General features: G+C 41.4%; 1 long non-coding RNA gene across 1 annotated transcript; it reads left to right on the top strand.

Moving 5' to 3' along the window:
- Positions 1–925: 925 nt before the first annotated feature.
- Positions 926–12,144, top strand: LOC131203287 (uncharacterized). Its single transcript, XR_009156335.1, has 3 exons — positions 926–1,009; positions 11,218–11,271; positions 11,884–12,144. It is a non-coding gene; the product is annotated as an uncharacterized LOC131203287 (long non-coding RNA).
- The last annotated feature ends 15,202 nt before the right edge of the window (positions 12,145–27,346 follow it).

Below are 27,346 nucleotides of genomic sequence, written 5' to 3'. Positions count from 1 at the left end.
TTCCCCTTCCCTTCTTTAAAAAACATATAATTCCAAGGACCTCAGATTTCATTAGTATGAGCTAGAAACTATTCCAGGCCTTTCATAAATCAAACTATTTAGACTCAACTACATCAGAAATAGGATGTGTGTCCTGTCCTGCTAAGCATCACTAGAAGGGTAGAGCTTGCAGCCATTTTCACAATTGTTCAACAAGCAATTAAAGAAGCTCCTATTTTCATATAGAGCTGACACACAGTTAATTTAGACCCACTGCAAAATGTAATACCCTCTTCTAAGTCCAATATAATGAAGTCAGGGTTGGATGTGATGAATCAATGTGTTGCAAAGGCTTCTTTGGCTTTGTGGTGCAAAATGACTCTTGCAGAATGGACGTTGCTTAAGCAAACTACAGAAATTACTTCCTGCCCAACAGGGGGGAAAAAAACACTTGGTCCCCAGGAGGCAAACATTAAATGGAAACAATAGGCATCTACAGCAGCCTTGACACAATGCTGCCAGGTTGGTTTCTTTGATCAATGCAGTGCATATTTTAAAGAAGTTGATACATGACAGAAGGTGGCAGGAATCACTTTAGAGAACATTTTGTAGTAGTTCTGCATAATTTGTTTATTTCAGCTACACTGTAATATGTTTGCAGTGTGAAAGATCAATGAAGTAATAAAGCAACAATCTGAAAGGTACAAGAAAGAGAGCAGAAGGATACTTGGGGTTAATATGTTCTGACTGAGATTATCTTTACTTCTGCCAGCCATTCCTAGGCAGGAACATGCCACAATTTAATTGCTTTAGAAAATGTGAGGGAAGGAATGGAGTCTGAATTCCTACTTTGGCCCCTGGGGGCAACAAAGTTCCTACTCAAATATTCATGACTGTCCCATCTAATTTTATGTTATGTTACACACACAAAAATGGAATGGCAAAGAAAACATCAAATTCGGGTGTAACCTGCACCCCAACAAGATCTGTGGATCTCACTTGGATTTCAGATAGTGGTAGACATTGAAATGTGAGTTTGTTGTATCACAATGCAATGTTTCCTTCTGATCAAGGAGAACGTTGTCATTGGTCCCCATGGCAACTATTTTGTGAGCATGCCCGGTTCATGCCTTCAAAACACCCAGTGTGCCCACAGGCTAAAAAGATTCATTTATTTTATTTTATTTATTTATTTATTTGTCACAACAGTATATATAAGCATAAGCATGAAGTAACTATATAGTATATAAGCATATATATGAGTATAAGTATGAAATAACTATATAAATTGGATATAATAAAAGGAAACAGTAGTACAGGAATGATAGGCATGTTTGTGCTTTTATGCACGCCCCTTAAAGATCTCTTAGGAATGGGGTGAGGTCAACAGGGCCGGTTTAGCTCACGCTGGTAAAAGCCTGTTATTAAGAACACAGTAGCCTGCAATTACTGCAGGTTCTAGTCCCACCAGGCCCAAGGTTGACTCAGCCTTCCATCCTTTATAAGGTAGGTAAAATGAGGACCCAGATTGTTGGGGGGGCAATAAGTTGACTTTGTAAAAATATACAAATAGAATGAGACTATTGCCTTATACACTGTAAGCCGCCCTGAGTCTTCGGAGAAGGGCGGGGTATAAATGTAAACAAAAACAAAAAACAAAAAAAAACAGTAGACAGTTTTTGGTTAAATATTTGGGGATTTTGAGTAGATACCACAGAGTCTGGTAGTGCGTTCCAAGCATTAATATTATAAAGATGGCGCCGACGAAGGCTGCCTCGGTGAAATGCTCTCTAATTGTTTCTTTATTTCTAATTGTTCTCTGTGACTCACTACGGATTTCCTACTCACGAGACCATCTGCTAAAAATTAAGGAACATTTCTTTAAGGAGCAGCTTTCTTTAATCTCACCCCCGCCTGTCTTTACAAACACGGAGGAGATTCTAACACAGGAGGAGGCAATTCCCACGGAGCCATGGATTACTAAAAAAACCAAACGACGGAAACGAAGGAAACGAGGTAAACGATCTGGGATCTTAATCAAGCTAAGAACTCGCACTAAAACTCCTCTGCCTTCAATTTTCCTAACAAATATACGCTCACTTGCAAATAAGATGGATGAAATACTCCTCTTAAACAAATACTATTCTGATTTTCGCAATTCAGCAGTCCTATGCTTCTCTGAAACCTGGTTAAATGAATCAATTGAAAATAGCAGCCTGAACATTCCAGGATTTCAAATTGAACGATCAGACAGGATTCCAGAAACATCTGGTAAAAAGAAAGGAGGAGGCTTATGCCTATATATTAATTCAACCTGGTGTCAAGATTTTAACATAATTTACAAATTCTGTGACAACAATTTAGAGACTCTAATTATCAATTGCAAACCTTACTATTCGCCTCGTCAATTTTCCTCATTTCTTCTAATTGCTGTTTATGTCCCACCACAAGCCTGTGTAAACGAGGCATTACAACTCTAGCTGACCAAATCATGGAGGCTGAAGCCAAACACCCTGATTCACTGGCCATTGTTTTGGGAGATCTAAACAAGGCAAACTTAAGGAAAGAACTACCAAAATACTTTCAGCATGTCAATTGTCCCACCAGAGGCAAGAATACTCTAGACCACTGCTACACAACACTAAAAGATGCCTATCGGTCTTTACCACGTGCAGCTGTAGGACACTCTGATCATTGCATGATTCACCTTGTACCTGCTTACAGGCAAAGACTTAAAGCCATAAAACCAATAATTAAATCAGTGAAAACCTGGACGGAGGAATCAGAATTAAAGCTACAGGCATGTTTTGACTGCACTGATTGGAATATTTTAAAGATACCTCTGCAGACCTGGATGAACTCACAGATACTGTAACATCATATGTCAGCTTCTGTGAAGACCTATGTGTACCTACAAGGAACTTGCGAATACACAGTAATAACAAACCTTGGTTTACACCTAAACTTAAGCAGCTACGACATTCCAAGAGGAAGCCTACAGAAAAGGTGATAAAATGCTGTACAATCAGGCCAGAAATGCACTAACAAGGAGATAAGAGCAGCAAAAGAAGCTACTCTGAAAAGCTAAAGAATCAATTTTCAGCAAATGAACCAGCAAACATGTGGAAAACTCTTAAAAATATCACCGGCTATGGCAAACCTCCTTCCCAGGCTGAAGGTAATCAACAACTGGCAGATGACCTGAATGAGTTTTACTGCAGGTTTGAAAGGAAACTACAGCCACCTATCTCCACAACCGCCATCTCAGACACACCAACAACAGCCAAGCCTCCTACAACTGACCCCATTTCATTGGGTTCACAACCCCTAGTGATCACAGAAAAGGAAGTGCAGGACCTATTTCACAGACAAAAGCCAGGAAAAGCTCCAGGCCCAGACAAGATAACTCCTTCTTGCTTAAAAGTCTGTGCTGACCAATTGGCCCCCATCTTCACCCATATTTTCAATAAATCACTAGAGATGTGCTATGTTCCTTCTTGCTTCAAACGCTCTACCATCATCCCAGTGCCGAAGAAGCCCACCATCAAGGAACTGAATGACTACAGACCAGTTGCTCTAACATCTGTAGTCATGAAAACCTTTGAAAGGCTAGTGCTTTCCTACCTGAAAACCATCACGAATCCGCTCTTAGACCCCTTGCAATTTGCATACCGAGCAAATAGATCAACAGATGATGCTGTTAATATGGCTCTGCACTACATCCTACAACATCTTGAGTCTCCAAAGACCTATGCAAGGGTCCTTTTTGTAGACTTTAGTTCAGCATTCAATACCATCATTCCAGACATTCTTCTAACTAAGCTAAACCAGCTACAGGTACCGGAACAGACTTGTAAGTGGATCACAAGCTTCCTAACAAACAGGAAGCAGCAGGTGAAGCTAAGCAAGATCACATCAAATACCTGTACAATTAGCACAGGGGGCCCCCAAGGCTGTGTGCTCTTCCCACTTCTCTTCTCTCTGTATACCAATGACTGCATCTCCAATGATCCATTTGTTAAGCTACTGAAGTTCGCAGATGACACAACAGTGATTGGTCTCATTCGAGACAATGACGAATCCGCATATAGACGAGAGGTCGAACGACTAGCCTTGTGGTGCAACCAAAACAATCTGGAACTGAACACACTCAAAACCGTAGAAATGGTGGTAGACTTTAGGAAAAACCCTTCCATACTTCCACCTCTCACAATACTTGACAACACAGTATCAACAGTAGAAACCTTCAAATTTCTGGGTTCTATCATATCGCAAGATCTCAAATGGACAGCCAACATCAAAACATCATTAAAAAGGACAACAAAGAATGTTCTTTCTGCGCCAACTCAGTAGCTCAAACTGCCCAAGGAGCTGGTGATCCAATTCTACAGAGGAATTATTGAGTCTGTCATTTGCACCTCTATAACTGTGTGGTTCGGTTCTGCAACCCAACAAGAAAAACACAGACTTCAGAGGATAATTAGAACTGCAGAAAAATAATTGCTACCAACTTGCCTTCCATTGAGGACCTGTATACTGCACGAATCAAGAAGAGGGCCGTGAAAATATTTGCAGATCCCTCGCATCCTGGACATAAACTGTTTCAACTCCTACCCTCAAAAGCGGCTATAGAGCACTGCACACCAGAACAACTAGACACAAGAACAGCTTTTTCCCGAAGGCCATCACTCTGCTAAACAAATAATTCCCTCAACACTGTCAGACTATTTACTGAATCTGCACTACTATTAATCGTTTCATAGTTCCCATCACCAATCTCTTTCCACTTATGACTGTATGACTATAACTTGTTGCTGGCAATCCTTATGATTTATATTGATATATTGATCATCAATTGTGTTGTAAATGTTGTACCTTGATGAACGTATCTTTTCTTTTATGTACACTGAGAGCATATGCACCAAGACAAATTCCTTGTGTGTCCAATCACACTTGGCCAATAAAATTCTATTCTATTCTATAAAAAATTCTATTCTAATAACTGTTACTGAAGTCATATTTTCTGCAATCAAGTTTGAAGCGGTTAACATTAAGTTTAAATCTATTGTTTGCTCTTGTATTCTTGTGATTGAAGCTGAAGTAATCCTCAACAGGAAGGACTTTGCAATAGATGATTCTATGAGTTAAACATAGGTCCTGTCGAAGGCAGTGGAGTTCTAAGTTTTCTAAACCCAAGATTTCAAGTCTGGTGGTAATAAGGTATTTTGTTATAGTCAGAGGAGTGGAGAACTCTTCTTGTAAAATATTTCTGGACACATTCAATTGTATTGATGTCTGAAATGTGGTATGGGTTCCAGACAGGCGAGCTGTATTCAAGTATTGGTCTAGCAAATGTTTTATAAGCTCTGGTTAGTAGTGTAATGTTTCTGGAGAAGAAGCTACGTAAGATTAGGTTAACAACTCTTAATGCCATTTTTGTGATGTAGTTGCAGTGGGCTTTGGCACTTAGGTCATGTGGTATGGGTTCCAGACAGGTGAGCTGTAATCAAGTATTGGTCTAGCAAATGTTTTATAAACTCTGGTTAGTAGTGTAATGTTTCTGGAGAAGAAGCTACGTAAGATTAGGTTAACAACTCTTAATGCCTTTTTTGCGATGTAGTTGCAGTGGGCTTTGGCACTTAGGTCATTGGATATGAAGACTCCAAGGTCTTTGACTGGGTGGGGGTCATCTGTAAGGTAATGTCCATCGAGTTTGTATTTAGTGTTTGGATTTTTTTTCCCCAATGTGTAAGACAGAGCATTTGCTGATTGAGATTTGGAGTTGCCAGGTTTTAGACTATTCTGACACAAAGTCAAGGTCTTTTTGAAGAGTAGCTGTATTATTGGTAGCATTAAATAGTTTGATTTTAGTGTTAAATAGTGTTAAATAGTTTGATTTGAGATGGGGGGGGGATCCCTGTAACAATGGATGGTGGGTTTGTTTTTGTTTTTCTATGTTTTGTTTTTTGTTTCATAAAAAAAATAGTACTGCAATAATAACAGAATAGTTGCAGGAAAAAATAAATATCAAATTTGGTGTTATACAGCTATTAATAAACCATATATTAGGTCCTAACAATTCATTGTAAGCATGACAGGTATAATATAAAATTAAAATTAAAATAGGAGAAAAAAATTGGATTCTTGGAGATTGATGTCATAAATAAGTCAAAATCAAAGAAATGTTATAAAATACCTCAAACGTCCTCGTCTTTGTGAAAACCAGGATGAATTTAAATGTTGAAACAGCACATATTTAACAACTCAGAACTACATGTCTACAGTCCTGTTACCAAGGTCATATAATAATTGTTTTGACAATTCCTATGTAAACAAAGTGTTTTATTTGTTTGCCCATCAAATGTCCACTGCAGGGTGCTTTCTCAAGAGGCAACTGGATTTCCTTGTTTTTCTTTGGAGATGTTTCATTTCTCACCCAAGAAGCTTCTTCAGCTCTGACTGGATGATGGGGAGCTGAAGAAGCTTCTTGGATGAGAAGCATAATGGCTTCAAAGAAAAACAAGAAAATCCAGCTGCCTCTTGAAAAAGCACCTTTGGGACAACCGTGACCTGGATGACTGAGAATCTCCATAGACTTTTAGCTATGCACTTTGGAATGAGCACCCTTCAAATAGTATGGGAGTATGAATAAATTTCCAGAAAAATTGCAAACTATAGGAACCATTTGCGCTTCAGTTTGAGATACAGACAACACAGACTCATCCCCAACAGCCTGTGCTTGTGTTCAACAGTGCAGGGACATAGGGCAGAAAGCATCCTGCAAAAAACACAGCTCCACAACACTGTCCTTTCAGCAGTTCCAAGAAGGCTCCATACCAGAGGTGGGTTCTACTTACCTTTACTACCGGTTCGCCTTGCGCCCCCACACACGCATGTGCAGATCACTTTTGGTGATGTTCGGGTCAGTGGGTGGAGCGTCCCGCCGGTTTTACTACCGGTTCTATAAAACTGGTCCAAAGCGGGGGCAACCCACCACTGCTCCATACCCATTTGCATTACACAGGTGACCCTGAGGACACAGACAAACCTCCAAATGGCCTTAATGACTCTCTAAAAAAATCAAATGACCAGCTGTCCGCAAGGAATATAAATCCTTCCATTCTCCACCATCCAGTCAGAGCTGAAGAAGCTTCTTGGATGAGAAGCGAAACATCTTCAAAGAAAAACAAAGAAACTCCAGTTGCCTCTTAAAAATGCACCTTTGAGACGTGATCTGCGTGACTGAGAATCTCCACAGACATGTGCACTGCAATCAACACACTTTCGGTGGTTTATAATAATTCTAGATGTAGCAATAAATTCCAAGCATGAAGATTATAACAAAGGAAAATATAACATCTTTGTCAAGCAGATGTCATGCTAACATCATACCCATAGATATGAATTTCAGACCAAAGTATCACAAACCCAAATCATATGAATTAATGACTTGCATCTTTAATAACCGTCCCTTATTCCTTCAAGCATTCAGCGTACTCGAAATGTTTTGCAGTACTTTAAAATATATAACGCAGAACCAAGAGTCTCAGTTTCATCAGTATTAAAACAGTCTTCCACTGAGTTGGAAGAACAGAATGTTCAAGGCTGTTATTTCAACAATTGTGTTAATAATTGATATCAATTTCATCTGCTGCCTTCCATTTCTTCTAACTATAAGCTATTGGCTTGCAAGCATCAATTAATATTGCTAGGGCCATTAAGAGATATCTAATTTCAGAGCCAGCCAGGACCAAAAATTCCAGATAACTATTGCTTAAACTGAACAAAGTGCCAAGAAGCTTTCTGAGATAAATCAAATTTAGCTTTAACGTCTATTGCAGTGGATCCAGTTTAGTTTTACAGTACTATGTCCATCTTGTCTGCCAAGCAATTTTTCGTCATACTTTGATGGACTAGATAGATTTCCATGGTTCAGTATTGGCAGGCAGCTCTTCCAATTTTGGCAAAGTAAAAGAAGACACTTGTGCAGCAGTAGTGGGTTCCACTTACCTTCACTACCAGTTCGGAACTGTGAGTGCGCGTGTGTGCACAGAACCTTCTGCACATGTGCAGAGCATCCATGATGACATCCGGGTGGGTGGGCGGAGCCTCCCACCGCCGCCACTACAGGTTCACTCAAAACAGAGCGAACTGGTAGAAACCAACCACTGTTGTGCAGCTATGCACAAAACCAACTTCTGCAATGGAGACCAGAAGCTATGGGCAGAATACCAGCAATCCCTTCAACATCATGCTTCACCAATATTCTCACTAATCCATTTTGCTTGTGAACGCCAGAATACAGGAACTGACCCAGTCTGTTTTTCATTTCCCATTCATTGTAACTCTCATTAATTATAACCTCTTGTGAAAGAAAAAACAAGTTTTCCATACTGAAGGGTGTCTTTATGTACCGTTGAGTATCTTTCTTTACATGACTTCATGTGACTTTAAATGACTTCACATGAGATGTTAATAATATGTAGGATGGTGGAATAACCGATCACTAAACTCATTTCTAATTAAGCAGTGAGATCAACAAAAGGTATTTTGACTGCAGCAAAGAGTGAGAGTATATTAAGGAGTGGAGGGGATGGTTAAGCTAAAGAATCCAAGCACTTTTTTTAATCAGGAGTGAGGCCTGTTGTTTGTTCTCAGCCCACGTAACTCAGTCATTTATTCCTTTCCTCAAGTTTCCACATATGACAGGAGTGTTAGCCAATCTCCTGTCATAAAACCTATTCTTCTTTCAGTCTTTGAATTGTAGCATTTCAATATTCTTATGCTAAGATTAACAAATGGAAATGCAAACTATGCCATACCCAACCATTTGTATGCACACACATCAATGGAGCCATTGTTCTAGTTTCAATGACATTTTCCTGACTTAAAGCCAGGGTGGAGAATTGGTGCCCTTTCAGATAGAATCTTCTTTATAGTCAAATGGGATTTGCGACACAAGGAATTTGTCCCCATATACATAAGCTCTCAGTGCACATACAAAAAACATAGCGATATAATCATAAGACACCAATAGGAGAAGGAAATAGGAAAGATGAAAAGGATAATAGTAATAGAGCTCTACTATATGGGTAAATATCCTTAGATACAAAGATAGTACTGTGGGAATTAGATGTTCAGCAGAATGATGCCATGGGAGGAAAAACTGTCTCTGTGTCTAGTTGTTTTGTCATGCAATGCCCTGTTGGAAGAAATATCCATCTGGGTTCAGTTCCAAGTGGGGACAAAGACACTGGAAACATGGAGGCTGCTTGGAAAGATGGTTTAATGGTGGTCAGGATCACATGGCTTGAGATCCTGAACAGAAAAGGGCTGAGATCCTGTGTGCTCCCTGGTTTTATGCTTTTTCTGAGCTTTGAACTTTCTGGGGCACAGGAAGAGTACCCTGATTGGCTGTCAAGACTCCCAGGGGGTGGGAGTCTTAGCTAGCCTTGTAGGTTGTCTCTCAAGCTTGCCTGAGCCTTGCCATGTGGTGAGTTTCTGTTCTATTGTGTTGCAAATGATGGTCCATTAACAAAGGTGGGGGGATTGAGTTTCTACCTCTGACCCATTGACAAAGGTGGGGGGAATGAGTGAGCTTAGCTGAGGCTTTAATGGCCCATTGACAAATGTGGGGGGTGGCAGGAAGTTGCTTTGACTTTAAAACATGTTTCTCCATTTCTCATCCAGGGAAATATATTCTGCCTTTTAAATATTTTCTAAAATATTTCATTCTTCTAGGAGGGGGGTGGGTGCTAAATTCCTACAGCCCTATAGAGGCATCCTGAGGGGAGGAGCTGAAATAGTTTAGGTCCAGGATATGAGGGGGTCTGCAGATATTTTCTCAGCTCTCTTTCTGACTCATGCAGTGTACAGGTCCTCAATGGAAGGCAGGGTGGCTCAATTGTTTTTTCTGCAGTCCTAACTATTCGTTGAAGTCTGTACCTGTCCTGTTTGATTGTTGTACCATACCAGTCATAGCAATAGCATTTAGACTTATATACCGCTTCATAGTGCTTTACAGCCTATTGTCAGCCTATTGCCCCCAACAATCTGGGTCCTCATTTTACCAACCTCAGAAGGATGGAAGGTTTGAGCCCATCAGGATCAAACTGCTGACAGTCGGCAGAATTAGCCTTCAATACTGCATTCTAACCACTACATCACCACAGTTCTTTATAGAAGTGCAAATGAGAAACTCAATAATTTCTCTGTAGACCTGTACTGTTGCTAAACTTGTTCATTTTTGTTGATGAACCTGAAATGTTCAGTTCAATTCAATGAGTGGAAATGTTACCAAACTTTAGTGCCTAGCATCCCTTCAATTATGGATGCTGGTTGGGGCTGTAGGCAGTTGCTCTTCAGCAACATCGAAACTTTGAGGGACCCCAGATTCCTAATCTTTGACTTAAAGAAACGTATTTGAAAATATTGGGGTACCAAGGACGTCTACTTCCTTTTTTACTACTAAAATAAAGATCTTGCTCCATTTCTTTCTGGGCTCTTTTTTCATATCGGTGTCTTTACCCCCTATTCTTGTTTGAGGACTATATGTGCACACTTAATGTGCACAGTAGTGGCCAGAATTGTGGAAACCTTTTGGGAAAAGTGTATTTTCTAAAACTAGCTAAATAACACCACTTTTTTGGAGTAGTACCATAAAATTTTATATCAATGGAAAGATAATTTAATCAAGAATGTAATGCAATAACTTTTTGAAAGATTTGTTATTAGAATAGCAGTTACAGTATAAAGAAGAAAAGTGAAACACATAGAAAAAATGAGATATGCAAAAATTATCACCATGTCAGTTAATAGTTGGGTAACCTTTAGCATGAATTACGGCCTTACAATGTCTTTCCATGGAGTGAACCAAGTCTTTTAGTTCTGCAGCTGTTATCATGTGAAACCAAGATTGAATGATTGCTTCTATTAACTGGGTTTTATTCCTGGGTCGCTTCTGACTAACAAGTTTCTTTTGTCGGCTCCATAGATTTTCAATTGGGTTAAGGTCTGGGCTATTCCCAGGCTATTCCAGCAGTGGAATATGATTATCTTGAAACTCCCCCCCCCACAAAAAAAAGTGACATTATTAACCATCAAACCTCAATAATACACTTTTCCCAAGAGGTTTCCACAATTTTGGCCACTACTGTATCTCTCATATCAGTCATACTTCTGAATTTCTCACATTCTTAATTTCCCTTACTTGTCTTTCCAATGTTTCTTTCTCAACAGTGTTGCAAAGAATCAAGTTGCACTGATCATCAATTATGCTGCTTTAATCACCAGGTAGGATTTGAAAACAGAGGAAAAAGTACTCCAGTCCATTATGACAATTCCATATTTCCTCATAGAAACTGGGTGGCTATTTATTAAGTCCTGTGAGAAGCTGAAAAATAAACTATGAGGGGAAAAAACATCACTGTGTCACCTGGGCTCCTTGGTTATCTCATGATAGAGAACCACAGCCCCACCTGTTTTAAAGCCATGGTGTCCTTGGGAATACCTTGACCAGCCTATTTCTACAAAAGATGGTCATTAGAGGAATGGTGAAATAGATGTTTGAGTTACCTAGTTTTCTTTTCCTCCCTCTATTCTCTTTTTTTCTGCATTATGCCATTTTAGTCTGTAGATCTGATTACACACAAATCGCCTACTTTTGTCTCTAAGCATTTTAGACTGAATGATGTCATCAACAAAATTTAAATAAATAGATTTTATAAATGATACAGCTGATATGTAGAATATATATTTATTTATTTTTAAAAAACCATTAGAAACTAATTGCAGTGGGAAAAGCAGAGTTTTAAAGAATTTTATTTAGAAATATAATATTCTTACATTCAAGGTAGCCTTTGTCCTCCCCAAAATTCATTACCTTTTATGTTTTATTCATTTCAGGCTGGCTCCAACTTTGATGGCATTCCAGAAGAGCCCAAAGATGTGACTTTGCCATCTGGCCTGGGATTCAGAGAGGGGTTTGGAGAGCATAAAACAGCTATATGGTTCTTGAATGGCCTGCTCTCCAGGAGACTGCATTGTGTGGCTTTTAATTCTTTCAATGTTTTTAATGTTTGTAGCATTTGTATGGATGTTTCATTTTTTTAAAAAAACAACACATTCTTTGTTTTACTTGTAAGGCAACCTGCGTCACGAATGTGAATTGTGGCTATATAAATTGAATACACACTCACAAGTGCCTATATTTTTTTTGTTTTCCTTTATAAAGTTTATAAAGTGCAGCATATAAGTTCAATATATTTTTATGGTTGACCATATAGCCAGAGGTTTAGAATGGATTTGGCCTTCTTGTCCATCTGTCAAGTCCTTCCGAATGACCTGAGATAGGCAGATGTGATGGTTTGATCCTATCAAAGGTATGGTTGCAGAATGGAAGGTGTTCCAAGCGAAGCTGACTTTTGCAATTGACAGATGGTGATTTTGTCAATGCCAGTGATATTCAAGTGGTGTTCTGGGTATTTTGGGATTGCACCCAATGTGCCTATTACTATTGGTACTATTTTTGCTTACTTTTGCCACTTCTGTTATTTCCAGGTCTGATTCTAAATGTTGTTCATTCCAGAACTGGGGCATTCTTCTCAGAAAGCTTCTACTTGTTGGACTGGATTTGTAATAACATTATTTCTTTGTTTTCATTCTTTGTAAATTTGCAACAGATAAGCACCTTTTCTTACAGTAGTCCTGCAGTTGCTTGCCCTGATTTCTTAGCCAACAGTCCTGAGTTCTGTTGCCAGATGTCCTGGAACTCCAACACCTAGCTCAGTCCTTATTGGCCCAAATGAAAACCTATCCGATATAGGTTTTTATAAATTATGTCTCACCGATATACTATAATTAATTGCATAGGTAGACTTTTATATCTGATTTGGAAAATCCAATATAGCAACAACACTTAGACTTATATACCGCTTCATAGTGCTTTTACAGCCCTCTCTAAGCGATTTACAGAGTCAGCCTTTTGCTCCCAACAATCTGGGTCCTCATTTTACCCACCTCAGAAGGATGGAAGGCTGAGTCAACCTTGAGGCGGTGAGTTTTGAACTGCTGAACTGCAGCTAGCAGTCAGCTGAAATAGCAGGCAGTATTGCACTCTATCTAAATTATTAGACTTTTAGGTACCATCATTAATTTGATAGTATACTATTACATAGTGTTTGCAACCTTCTTCCAATTGTATTTCTGTACATTGTTTTTAATATCACTCCTTATTGTGAAGCCCACTGAAAAAAATACTCCTTGGAAGGCAGATGATGGGTTATAAGCTTTATCAGAGGTCATGGCTGAATGGGAAAACTTCTCTGGATGAAAGAAGGAGTAATAAAGAAGAGGGCACCTTTTGGAAAGGATTGGAGAGATCAAATAGCAGTAGCAATAGCACTTACACTTATATACCACTCACAGTGCTTTACAGCCCTCTCTAAGTGGTTTACAGAGTCAGCATATTGCCCCCAACAATCTGGGTCCTCATTTTACCCACCTCAGAAGGTTGGATGGCTCAGTCAACTTTGAGCCTGGTGAGATTCGCTCTGTCAAACTGCTGGCAGCCGGTGATCAGCAGAAGTAGCCTGCAGTACTGCACTCTAACCATTGTGCTACCATGGCAGGATTGGGGCTTCAGACTGTCTCTAATTGATTGTTCATTATACTATGCTTATATTCAGGTCCAACATGTCTGTGCTATTTACCGTGTGTGGAAGCTAGTCTCATCATCTATGACCGTCTAGATTAGGCAGGCAGAAATGAGAAAAGGAAAGAATGAATGGCACCTTGAATATGAATAGCTGGAAGATGGGGGAAGAAAGCTTTTGATCATAGCAACTTGTGCTTTTTTACCCAGAATGCACTGGGATGGAAGGATCCATGATTGCTTCCTTTATGAACAAGAGTACAGATAGTCCTCAGCTTACAACCACAACTGAGCTCAACATTTCCGTTGTTAAGCAAGATAATTGTTAAGTGAATTTTGCCTCATTTTACAAACTGTTTAAGTGAATCACTGCAGTTGTTAGTAACATGGTTGTTAAATGAATCCGGCTTCCCCATTGACCTTCCTATTTTGACTTTGTTTGTCAGAAGGTCACAAGAATGTGATCACCTGACCCTGGGACACTGCAACCATCATAAATACGTGCCAGTTACCAAGGGTCCAAATTTTGATTACATGACCATGGGAATGTTGCAACATGCCGCAAGTGTGAAAAACAGCCGTACATCACTTTTTTCAGTGCTATGTAATTTCAAACAGTCACTAAATGAATGGTTGTAAGACAAAGACTACCTGTATTAACCAAATAAATGCCACCAATATACCAAGTTAAATACAGAATGATGCTCCCAAGTATTTATCATCTAAGTACTAGTGAAAAATGGAGTGGAGTAGTAGAGAGTAAGAAGTAAATTTTGAAATACAGAAAATGTTCACTTTTTGACACAATCATTGTAAGGTGAAAAAAAAAAAATCCTGTCACAGGGTAAAAATTCTTCAAACGAACCAAATAAAACTGGCATTAGATCAGAACTGTAGTTGGCAGAATTCTTTAATTCATTTATTATTTATGGTTTACATATCTAAAATCTCAGGCTGGTTTACAGTGAAAATAATAAAACAGTACTTTTGAAAGTATAAAAAGTTGAGGATCTTCAATGCCAGCCAGGAGATCGGTTCTCATAATTTCAGACAAGGTCTGAAGTTACCAGTTGAGCCCATGTTACAAAGTGATGGCCTGTGCAATACTTTGGGGACATGTGCTGTTTGGCATTAGTTCTGCTACTGAATTTATTTTATTTATTTTATTTATTTTATTAAATTTTTATACCGCCCTTCTCCCGAAGGACTCAGGGCGGTGTACAGCCAGAAATAAAATACAAGATATATACAATTAAAACAAATTAAAATGTAGCAAAATTACAAAAACGGCTGATAGTTAAAATTAAATTTAAAAATTTAAAATATTAATAAAACCCCAATTTAAAATCCAACTATTATGCCAGTCCTGCTTGAATAAATAAATATGTTTTTAGCTCACGATGGAAGGTCCGAAGATCAGGCACTTGACGTAGGCCGGGGGGAGTTCATTCCAGAGCGTCGATGCTCCCACAGAGAAGGCCCTACTCCTGGGGGCCGCCAGCTGACATTGTTTGGCGGACGGCACCCTGAGAAGGCCCTCTCTGTGAGAGCGTACGGGTCGGTGGGAGGCATAGGGTAACAGCAGGCGGTCTCATAAGTACCCGGGTCCTAAGCCATGGAGCGCTTTAAAGGTGGTAACCAAAATCTTGAAGCGCACCCGAAAAACCACAGGAAGCCAGTGCAGACTACGGAGCAGTGGTGTTACATGGGAGCCACGCGCGGCTCCCATTACTACTCGCGCAGCTGCATTCTGGACTAACTGCAGCCTCCGGGTGCACCTCAAGGGCAGCCCCATGTAGAGAGCATTGCAGTAATCCAACCGAGACGTAACCAGAGCGTGAGTGACTGTGCATAAGGCATCCCGGTCAAGGAAGGGACGTAACTGGCGGACCAAGCGAACTTGGTAAAAGGCCCTCCTGGAGACGGCCGCCAGATGTTCATCAAAGGACAGCTGTACATCCAGGAGGACGCCCAAGTTGCGAACCACCTCCTTTGGGGCCACTAACTCGCCCCCAACAGTCAGCTGCGGGTGCAGCTGACTGTACCGGGGTGCCGGCATCCACAGCCACTCCGTCTTGGAGGGATTGAGCTTGAGTCTGTTTCTCCCCATCCAGACCCGTACAGCTTCCAGGCACCGGGACAGCACTTTGACCGCTTCGTTGGGGTGGTCCGGGGTGGAAAAGTACAGCTGAGTATCATCAGCGTACAGATGATAACTCACCCCGAAACCACTGATGACCTCACCCAGCGGCTTCATATAGATGTTGAACAGGGTAGGCGAGAGAATCGACCTCTGAGGTACCCCACAAGTGAGGCGCCTCGAGGACGACCTCTGCCCCCCTGTCAACACCGTCTGCGACCGGTCGGAGAGATAGGAGGAGAACCACCGTTAAACGGTGCCTCCCACTCCCAATCCCTCCAACCGGCGCAGCATGATACCATGGTCGATGGTATCAAAAGCCGCTGAGAGATCTAATAGGACCAAGGCAGAGGAACAACCCTTGTCCCTGGCCCTCCAGAGGTCATCCACCAACGCGACCAAAGCCGTCTCCGTGGTGTAACTGGGTCGGAAGCCGGACTGGAATGGGTCTAGATAGACAGCTTCCTCCAGGTGCCGGGGGAGCTGCCACGCAACCACACTCTCTACAACCTTCGCCACAAAGCGAAGGTTGGAGACTGGGAGGTAGTTTCCCAAAATAGCTGGGTCCAGGGAAGGCTTCTTCAGGAGAGGTCTCACCACCGCCTCTTTCAAGGCGGCGGGGAAAACCCCTTCAACCAAACAAGCCTTTATAATCCCCTGGAGCCAGCCTCGTGTCACTTCCTGAGCAGTCAGCACTAGCCAGGAAGGACACGGGTCCAGTAAACATGTAGTTGCGTGCAACCTCCCCAGCAACCTGTCCACGTCCTCGAGAGCCACAGAATCAAACTCATCCCAAATAACCTCAACAAGACGTGTCTCCGCCATCTCGGTTGGATCATCGCAATCTTGGTCCAAGCTATCACAAAGCTGAACGATTTTATCGTATAGATAACCGTTAAACTCCTCAGCTCGTCCCCGTAGGGGGTCATCCCGTCCCTCCTGTTGAAGGAGGGAACGGGTCACCCGAAACAGGGCGGCCGGGTGGTTATCTGCCGATGCAATGAGGGTGGAAATGTAGGAACGTTTCGCCTCCCTCATTGCCACTAGGTAGGTCTTAGTAAAAGACCTCACTAGTGTCCGATCAGCCTCAGAACGGCTGGACCTCCAGATACTCTCTAGGCGTCTTCTCCGGCGTTTCATCTCTCTTAGCTCCTCGGAGAACCAGGGAGCCAATTGAGATCTACGCCGGGTCAGAGGCCGCAAAGGCACGACACGGTCCAAAGCCCCGGCCGCGGCCCGTTCCCAAGCCGCAACCAGTTCTTCAGTCATGCCGTGGGTAAGATCCTCAGGAAACGGCCCAAGCTCTGTCAGGAACCTCTCCAGGTCCATCAGGCGCCTGGGACGGAACCAACGCATTGGCTCCGTCTCCCTGCGGTGGTGAGCGGCGGTCCGAAAGTCTAGGCGAAGAAGGAAATGATCTGACTATGACACCGGTTCTTTCACTATATCTCCTAAATCCAGATCATTTACCCGCTGACCAGAGATAAAAATCAAGTCTAGCGCACCTCCCCCAATGTGTGTAGGGCCATCAGTTACCTGAATCAGGTCCAAGGCCGTCATGGAGGCCTGGAACTTCTGAACCACCGTTGATGACAAGCCGGCCGATGGCAATGAATGTTCTACTAACTAAAACAGAATAAAAACAAAGCAAGCCCACTTACAGCCTATTAAGCGTTAAAGCCAGAGGTTGTCAGCCCATGTCTTGTTATTATCTTCTTCTTTTTTCAGAAAGGTGCTGGGGTGATCACCTTAACCAGTGGTGGGTTTCAAAAATTTTTACTACCGGTTCTGTGGGTGTGGCTTGGTGGGTGTGGCTTGGTGGGCATGGCAGGGGAAGGATAATGTAAAATCTCCATTCCCTCCCCAATCCAGGGGAAGGTTACTGCAAAATTCCCATTTCCTCCCAATCAGTTGGGACTTGGGAGGCAGAGAATAGATGTGGGCGGGGCCAGTCAGAATTTTTACTACTGGTTCTCCGAACTACTCAAATTTTCTGCTACCTGTTCTCCAGAACTGGTCAGAACCTGCTGAAACCCACCTCTGACCTTAACCTAAGAAGCCAAAAAGAAAGCCAGACCCAGAAACACCCCAATTTCACAACACTTCCTTCTAGAAGCTCTTCTAGAACCTGAAAATGTATCACTGTCTGTAATTATTATCTCCTACAATGAGCACCTCCATTTTTTTCATCTTCGATTTATTATCCCTCACCCAGTTCACTGCTCACTTCAGGCTGTGATCATAATTTACTGATCACGGGGGCCTCCTTTGGTCATTCGGGGATAATCCATCAATTAACTTGGCACGCAGAGAAATGATGTCATAGCTCCTACTCTAAAAGAAAGAATCCGGGCTCTTGGGGCATGAAAGGTGCATTATCTAATCCTGTCCCCATTTATTTTGAAAAATGGGGTTTCTAGCTTCCCTGAAAAAAAGAAAAAGAAAAAAAGACTACACTAAAGACCTTCATTCTCCTGAGCCCTTGTACTCTTCTTACGTAGTACTTTCTTCTTAAGTAGTAAATTGCACATTAGCCCTGGGTACTTAATCACATCAGATTGAACAATTTGTACCAAATTAAGAGGAAAGTGTTTTCTGTATGTTGAGCAGGAGAAAGGGCATCCATGATAGATTTCAGTGGAAGGTGCCTCTGAGACAGCTCCCGAATTGATAATCGTGTACTTTGAAGAGGGGACCAGACACGATTGCTGCAATCCAATGTCAGGACAGGAGGGGAGAGGCTGCTAATCCAACTCTGTCAGCCGTTTGTTTTTGTTTTTTTAGGCAAAGAACATATTTGATATGTACTACAGGAGCATAGATCATGGCAATGAAGAAAGGGATTCTTTGCCAATATCCAAGGTTTTGTTAATGATAGCATCATTCTGCCACTTACTTAAAGATAGGAGCCAGGCGTTTAGATAGAACTTATTTCTGCTTAAGACTCCAGGAGAAGATTCAGTTCCTATACATGTGCATTCCCCTCTTTCCCAATTGTTCATTTAAGTACAAATATCACCTACAGTATTGCGTGATCCTGTTCAGATTGTAACTACATATGTTGCCGCACTTGTACCATTCATCTCAAGCAGGGGTGAAATCTATAAATTTTCCCTACTGGTTCTGTGGGTGTGGCTTAATTGGTGGGTATGGCTTGGTAGTCAGGTGACCCAGTGGGCGTGGCTTGGTGGTCAGGTGACTGAATGGGCATGGCCAATAATAATAAATAATAAAAATAATAAAGTATACAAAACTTGGGACTGCACCAGTCTACCTTCTTTAAAAATAGAGGCACCAGTCTACTAGCTGCTTACAGAGCTGATCAGCTATAGTGCAGCCCTTTGAAGCGCCACAACAGTCACTTAAGGCTGTTTGCAACTATATCACCACTGAGAGCTTCAGGGGCAGAGAAGAAGAACAGCGAGGTGTGGGCGGTGGGGGGGGCAGGGATTTTTGCTACCGGTTCTCTGAACTACCCACCCCCATCGCTACCGGATCGCATGATCTGGTCCGAACTGGGAGCATTTCACCCCTGATCTCAAGGCTTTCTGTAGGTTTGGAACCACAAAAAAGTTACACACACACACATACACACACACACACACGAATTTAGTTTTCCATCAGAAATTAGAGCTAGACACAAATGGCTTTTTAAAAAAATTATCCACCCAATTTAAGGGGCAGATAGGTTGGATGGATAATTCTTCCAAAAGTCTTCTATGGTGTCATAACATCTGGACATAACAGTTTCCCCTTATTGAGGGTAATAAAATACTACTAATGAAGTCTAGGGGAGGTGTTCCCACCTGTTGTTTTCCCAATGGATTTAGTAGAAGCATAGCAAGCCAAGAAAGATGAAGATCGCTAGAACGATCATTGTCTCATGAAGGACAAGACATTCACATGCAATTCTTAGCAACCTCATAATTCAGATGGTGCCAGAATATCCCATTCACTCCAAGGAAGTTCTCCATGCCCACCAAGCCACGCCCACAGTAAAAAAAATTGGGCCACGCTATTGGCTTTACTAATTGGGCTTTACTATGGGCCACGCCCATAGTAAAAAAAATTGGATTCCACCACTGCCAAGAAGCATCTATGAGCTGAAGAAGCTTCTTGGATGAGAAGCAAAACGTCTTCAAAGAAAAACCAGAAAGTCCAATTGCCACTTGAAAAAGCACCTTTGAGACAAACTGTAAGAGAGTTTCTCTGCTCTACACAACAAGCAACTCCTTCAGTTGCAAAATCTGTGCCACACAATAGAGAGATTTTGCTGTAGTTTTTCAAATGTAGGTTTGAATAGAGAAGTTTTTCTGTAGGTTTTCAAATGTAGGTGTAAATTGAAATTGAAATGTAGGTGTAAATTGAATTGACTGAAATTTTCTATTATTGTCCCCACCCACCCCAAAAAATCATCAAAAATGGAAACTGAGGTTTTAAAATGGACAGATGGTAATCTCCTTGGTAATTTGGACATCACAGAGCCCTGACAAAAATATGCAGTGACTTTTCAGAAGGTTTTTCCTCATTTTTTCTATAACTCACTGCATGTTCTGATGTGGGACTCTGTCTAATGTGTATCTCTGGATTTATAAGCCTATGGTCCAAATACGATACTTACAAAACACTGGTCATTTGACACAAAATGGAATGGAAAACACCAGCTCTGGGATCCAATTCTATTTTAAACCATCCAACTCAGTAGTGAAATCCATTTTTTTTTACTACCAGTTCTGTGGGCATGGCTTGGTGGGCATGGTGTCGCTTGGTAGGCATGGCAGGGGAAGGATACTGCAAAATCTCCATTCCCACCCCACTCTGGGGCCAGCCAGAGGTAGCATTTGCCAGTTCTCTGAACTACTCAGAATTTCTGCTACCAGTTCTCTAGAACCTGTCAGAACCTGCTGGATTTCATCCCTGATCCAATTCTTGTAGTTTGGTTTTGCTTTAATATATATTGGCCTCCTCCATTATGTTTTTATTGCAATGGCCATTTGTTTAAAAAAAACAAACTGGAATGTTCACAATTTTTTTTTAAATCATAAAACTATCTGCACCTGCTAGCTCAGCTATAAAAATGTGGTTTCAAATTTGAAGCAATAAAATTCTGCAATTAACTTAAGGCACACTATTCCAGTTATAGCCTAAATTCACACAGTGTCAATAGCATTCCATAATGCCCGTGCTGATTGGTTGCTGTTGTTGTTTTCATTTATTTATAATGTACATTCAGCATCAGGGAATTTCCCCCCAATATGTTGACTTTCTCTCATTTATTCACGTTATCTTGTATCGGTTTAATTTGAGGATATTAAGGTGAACCAGGTTTTGATTTGCTTAATACAGCTACCCTGTGTTTTATTTTAAAAGTATAAAAATAAAAGGAGTTAAGGAGAACCAAATAGAATAGACAGATGTTTAATGGGCTATAATAATATACAGGTATATATTGATTTACAACAGTTCACTTAGTGACTGCTCAAAGTTGCAACAGCACTGAAAAAATGTGACTTATGACCGTTTTTCACAGTTATTACCTTTGCTGTATTCCCCATGATCATGTGATCAAAATTCAGATGTTTGGCAACTGGTTCATATTTATGACCATTGCTGTGTCCCAAGATCACGTTACCACTTTTGCGGCCTTCTGACAAGCAAAGTCAATGGCGAAGCCGGATTCACTTAACAACCGTGCTAATAACTTATCACTTAACAACTGTGGCAAGAAAGGTTATAAAATGGGGCAAAATTCACTTAACTGTTTCACTTAACAACAGAAATTTTGGGTTCAACTGTGGTCGTAAGTTGAGGACTACCTGTATTGATGGAATCTTTTATGGAATCTTTTATATTAAGAATACTTAATATATTCCGTCGTGAGCTAAAAACATATTTATTTATTCAAGCGGGACTGGCATATTGGTTTTAATAGTTTTAATCTTAAATTGGGGTTTTTATTGGGTTTTTTAAATTCTTTAAATTCTTTAATTTTATTAATTTTATAATTCTTTTATAATTTTAAATTTAAACTTTTAATTATCAGCCTTTTGTAATTTGCTAGGTTTTAATTGTTGGTTTTAATTGTATATGTATTGTGTTTTATCTTTGGCTGTACACCGCCCTGAGTCCTTCGGGAGAAGGGCGGTATAAAAGTTTAATAAATAATAATAATAATAATAATAATAATAATAATAATAATAATAATAATAATAATAATAATAATAATAATAATAATAATTTAGGCAGATATTTCTTTCTCTGGGCACAATGGGTAAATATCTGCTGCAAACTCTGCATTGGCAGAGCTGGAAGGGCATCCAGCCAGTAAACATTCAGCTCCATTCACTTGCCCCGACTCCACCCCAATGCAAGGGACTACGGGGAGTATTTTTCCACTCTCATTGCATCAGCAGATAACCACCCAGCCGCCCTGTTTAGGGTGACCCGCTTGCTCCTTCAACAGGGAGCGGTGGACCTTTTACGCACAAATTCCAATCGTGCCTTTTATAATTTTGTCAACAGTAAACTTAAAGATTCAAGATCCATCCCACCACTAAAAGATTCTAACAACAAAGAATGCAATGACGAAACAGTCAAAGCAAACCTCTTCAACATTTTCTTTGGCTCAGTTTTTGTTAACTCCGATAACACATATCCAACATTCCACAAACGAACCAGCAATGACTATGATGATCTAACTCATATAGATTTCACAGAAGACAACGTTGGTAAAGCTCTTCACAACTTAAAACCATCGCTTTCTATTGGACCTGATGGTCTATGTGCATATTTCTTAAAAAAACTTTCCATTAATATAGCTGAACCCCTAAGTATTATCTTTGATAAAGCTTTCACTACCAGTTCTCTTCCCAAACTTTGGTCACTAGCCACAGTCATCCCCGTCTTCAAAAGGAGACCCCAGCTTAGTCGAAAACTACAGACCGATCTCCCTTTGCTCGTCACCTGCAAAGTCATGGAATCTATCATCAATCAATCCATTACCTCACACTTAGAAACTAACAACCTACTCTCCAACAAACAATTTGGTTTCAGGAAAAAGTTATCATGTAACTTACAACTTCTCCACTGCAAAAACATATGGACTTCAAATCTAGATCAAGGCAAATCAATAGATGCAATCTACATAGACTTCTGCAAAGCTTTTGACTCAGTAGTACACGATAAACTTCTCCTTAAACTAACATCCTATGGCATCTCAGGACCCCTCCACAAATGGATATCTGCTTTTCTGTCTAACAGACAACAAGTGGTCAAAATTGGCAATGCTTTATCAAATCCTGTTCCTGTCAAGAGTGGCGTTCCTCAAGGCAGCGTCCTTGGACCAACACTCTTTATTCTATACATTAATGATCTTTGTGACCATATCTCAAGTAATTGTGTTCTCTTTGCTGACGATGTCAAACTATTTAACACCACAGACAACACTTCTATCATTCAAAACGACCTTGACCATCTAACCGCTTGGTCTAAAATTGGCAGCTCCAAATTTCAACCAGCAAATGCTCAGTCTTACATATAGGAAAAAAGAACTCTAAAACTAAGTACATACTAGATGGACATTACCTTACAGACGACCCCCATCCCGTTAAAGACCTTGGAGTTTTCATGTCAAATGATCTAAGTGCCAAAGCCCACTGCAACTACATAGCAAAAAAAGCTCTAAGAGTTGTAAACCTAATTTTGCGCAGCTTCTTTTCCAAAAACACCACACTACTAACCAGAGCATATAAAACATTTGCTAGACCAATTCTAGAATACAGCTCACCTGTTTGGAACCCTCACCACATCTCTGACATCAATACAATTGAGCGTGTCCAGAAATATTTTACAAGAAGAGTTCTCCATTCCTCTGAAAACAACAAAATACCTTATCCCACCAGACTTGAAATCCTAGGCTTAGAAAACTTGGAACTCCGTCGCCTTGACAAGACCTAAGTTTAACTCACAGAATCATCTATTGTAATGTCCTTCCTGTCAAAGACTACTTCAGCTTTAATTGCAATAATACAAGGGCAACCAATAGATTTAAACTTAATGTAAACCGCTTTAATCTAGATTGCAGAAAATATGACTTCTGCAACAGAATCATCAGTGCTTGGAATACTTTACCTGACTCTGTGGTCTCTTCCCATAATCCTAACAGCTTTAACCAAAAACTTTCTACTATTGACCTCACCCCATTCCTAAGAGGACCATAAGGGGCGTGCATAAGCGCACAAACGTGCCTACCGTTCCTGTCCTATTGTTTTTCTTTTCTTCTTCCTATATATGTTTATATGTGTATATACTATATAATCTTTTTGTATGATGTTGTGACAAAATAAATAAATAAATAAATAAATAAATAAATAAATGATCCCTTACAGGGTCGAGCTGAGGAGTTTGGACAGTATCTGTTTGATAAAATCGCTCAGATTCAGGAAGGGTTGGACACTGATTGGGTAGATCCAGGCGGGGTGGGAGAGGCAGGTCTTGGGGTTACTATCTGGGACGAGTTTGATTCTGTGGCTCCTGAGGACGTGGACAGGATACTGGGGGGACTGAATGCGACCACATGTTTACTGGACCCGTGTCCCTCCTGGTTGGTACTGGCCACCCGGGAGGTGACACGAGGCTGGCTCCAGGGAATTGTGAACGCTTCTTTGATGGAGGGTGTTTTCCCTACCACCTTGAAAGAGGCGGTGGTGTGGCCCCTCCTCAAGAAGCCCTCCCTGGATCCAGCTATTTTAGGAAATTACCGTCCTGTCTCCAACCTTCGTTTTGTGGCGAAGGTTGTTGAGAGTGTGGTTGCACGTCAGTTGTCCCAGTACCTGGATGAAACCGTCTATCTAGATCCATTCCAGTCCGGTTTCCGGCCTGGTTACAGCACGAAAACAGCCTTGGTCGTGTTGGTTGATGATCTCTGGAGGGCTCAAGACAGAGGTTGTTCCTCTGTCCTGGTCCTACTAGATCTCTCAGCGGCTTTTGATACCATCGACCATGGTATCCTGCTGCACCGGCTCTGGGGACTATGCGTGGGAGGCACCGTTCATCGGTGGTTCTCCTCCTACCTCTCTGACCAGTCGCAGACGGTGTTGACAGGAGGGCAGAGATCGGCCCGAGGCGCCTCTTATGTGGGGTGCCGCAAGGGTCGGTTCTCTCGCCTCTTCTGTTCAATATCTACATGAAGCCACTGGGTGAGATCATCCGTGGTTTTGGGGTGAGTTGTCACCTATACGCTGACGATACTCAGCTGTATATTTCCATCCCTAACCACCCCAACGAGGCTGTTGAAGTGATGTCATAGTGCCTGGAGGCCGTACGGATTTGGATGGGGAGAAACAGACTCAGACTCAATCCCACCAAGACCGAGTGGCTGTGGATGCCGGCGGCCCAGTACAGTCAGTTAGTTCCATCGCTGACTATTGGGGGCGAGTCATTGGCTCCCACGGAAAGGGCTCGCAATCTGGGCGTCCTCCTAGATGCACGGCTGTCTTTAGAAGAACATATGACGGCCATCGCCGGGGGGCTTTTTATCAGGTTCGCCTGATACGCCAGTTGCGCCCTTTCTGGATCGGGCTTCCTTATGCACAGTCACCCATGCCCTTGTTACATCCCGCCTGGACTACTGCAACGCTCTCTACATGGGGCTCCCCTTGAAGGGGACCCAGAGGCTTCAACTGGTCCAGAATGCGGCTGCGCGGGTGATAGAGGGAGCACCTCGTGGCTCCTGTGTGACACCTCTCCTGCGCAGTCTGCACTGGCTCCCAGTGATCTTCCGGGTCCAATTCAAGGTGCTTGTTATCACCTTCAAAACACTCCATGGCTTAGGACCCGGGTATTACGGGACCGCCTACTGCCACCAGTAGCCTCACACTGACCAGTGCGCTCTCACAGAGAGGGCCTCCTCCGGATACCGTCAGCCAAACAATGTCGGCTGGCGACCTCCAGGGGGAGGGCCTTCTCTGTGGGGGCTCCCGCCCTCTGGAATTAGCTGCCTCTGGGGCTTCGTCAACTCCCCGACCTCCGGACTTTCCGCCGCGAGCTGAAGACGCTGTTGTTTCGACATGCAGGACTAGCTTGAACATAGTTTTAATTTCAGGGTTTTAATCAGGGTTTTAAATGGGGTTTTAAATTGTATTTAAATTTTTAGGCCGTTATTGAATCAGTTTTTTATATAGTTTTTTAATTTGTATTGTATGTACTGTGTTTTTACTGGCTGTGAACTGCCCTGAGTCCTTCGGGAGAAGGGCGGTATACAAATATAATAAATAATAATAATAATAACAATAATAATAATAATAATAATTAAAACACCCCAAAAAATTAAGAATACTTAACAGGAAGAATAATTGTTGTGCCACGGTGAAATCTCAGATGTAAATCTGTGATGTTTTTATCTGAAATATAAACCATAAAAATTAAGAAGTTCATTCTATCAATATGGGACATGTCTTTAGTCCCTTCAAGAGCTGCTAGACAAAAAAGTATCCAAAATACATTGGTCAAATCGAATGTAAAGTTATTCCATGTGTTGCCACTGGCATCAAAGAGATCATAAAAGAGAAGACTTTAACTCTGTACACCAATCCTAGTCTACAAATATATACCAAACTATTGATAGTAGAAAGCAAGCTCCAGCTAAGGCTAATAGTAATATAGCCTATCGTAACATGCTGATCTTATGAAACCTGCTTTCCTGTTTCTCATGCCCTGATCCAGAGATCTACAAACCAACAAGAGATTTCTTTCAGCAATCGCCCACTTTCTTGTCTAGATCTGTATCGCCGTAATGTTCTGCTTCTTTGAGCTGCTTGAAGTGGACAATGTTGTTGGCTCGTTGCAAGCCTTGACATGTGATAGACTGAATCAGATCCATTAATTTCAATTATGTCCTTACGTGTGTGGATGCCAGCAGCATTGATCCCAGCACTGAGCAGCCTACGGAACAGAACAAACTGATACGTGAGGCTCAGCAGGGAGAACAGCCTGTTATTAATGCAAATCATACTTTGGCATTCTTTGGTAGCCTCACATTTGCAAAAGCAAAGATTTCGTCAGACAATGCAGTGATCCAGCTAGAGAAGTGTTTTAGCATTTTAAAAAGCCAGTTTGGCCTAGGTACCAGACTAGACACCAGGAGAGTACAAGTTCTAGTGCCTGAGTGGGCAACTGGGTGACTTTGAGCCACTCCTTCTCTCTTAACCCAACTCGCCCTCACAAGGTTGTTGTTGTGGGGAAATAGAAGAAGCATTAAGTATGTTTGCTGTCTTGATACTTGTTCATTCACAAGTAATGAACGTGGGATTTTTAAAAATCTAATCGAAAAATAATGCCAGTGTGACATACGTGGATTACGATTAAGAGAAAATGACATGTTATACAGTTAACTGAGTAAAGACCAAAAAAAACTTTAATGGCACAAAAATTGTATAGGCTCAAGTCCTCTAGACTCAATACTTTCAATTCACTTAATCTCAAAGGAAATCAAAACAACTGCAGTGAGTGGGGAGTAACCCCATGATATTATTCAGTGCTGCAAATAGGCAAGGAAGATTTTTTTTAAATTTTGTTTT

This window comes from Ahaetulla prasina, chromosome 1 (assembly GCF_028640845.1).
Source record: "Ahaetulla prasina isolate Xishuangbanna chromosome 1, ASM2864084v1, whole genome shotgun sequence".
NCBI classification, from domain to species: Eukaryota; Metazoa; Chordata; class Lepidosauria; order Squamata; family Colubridae; genus Ahaetulla; species Ahaetulla prasina.
Note: the sequence above shows the minus strand (reverse complement) of the source record. Positions and strands in the feature narration are given on the sequence as shown.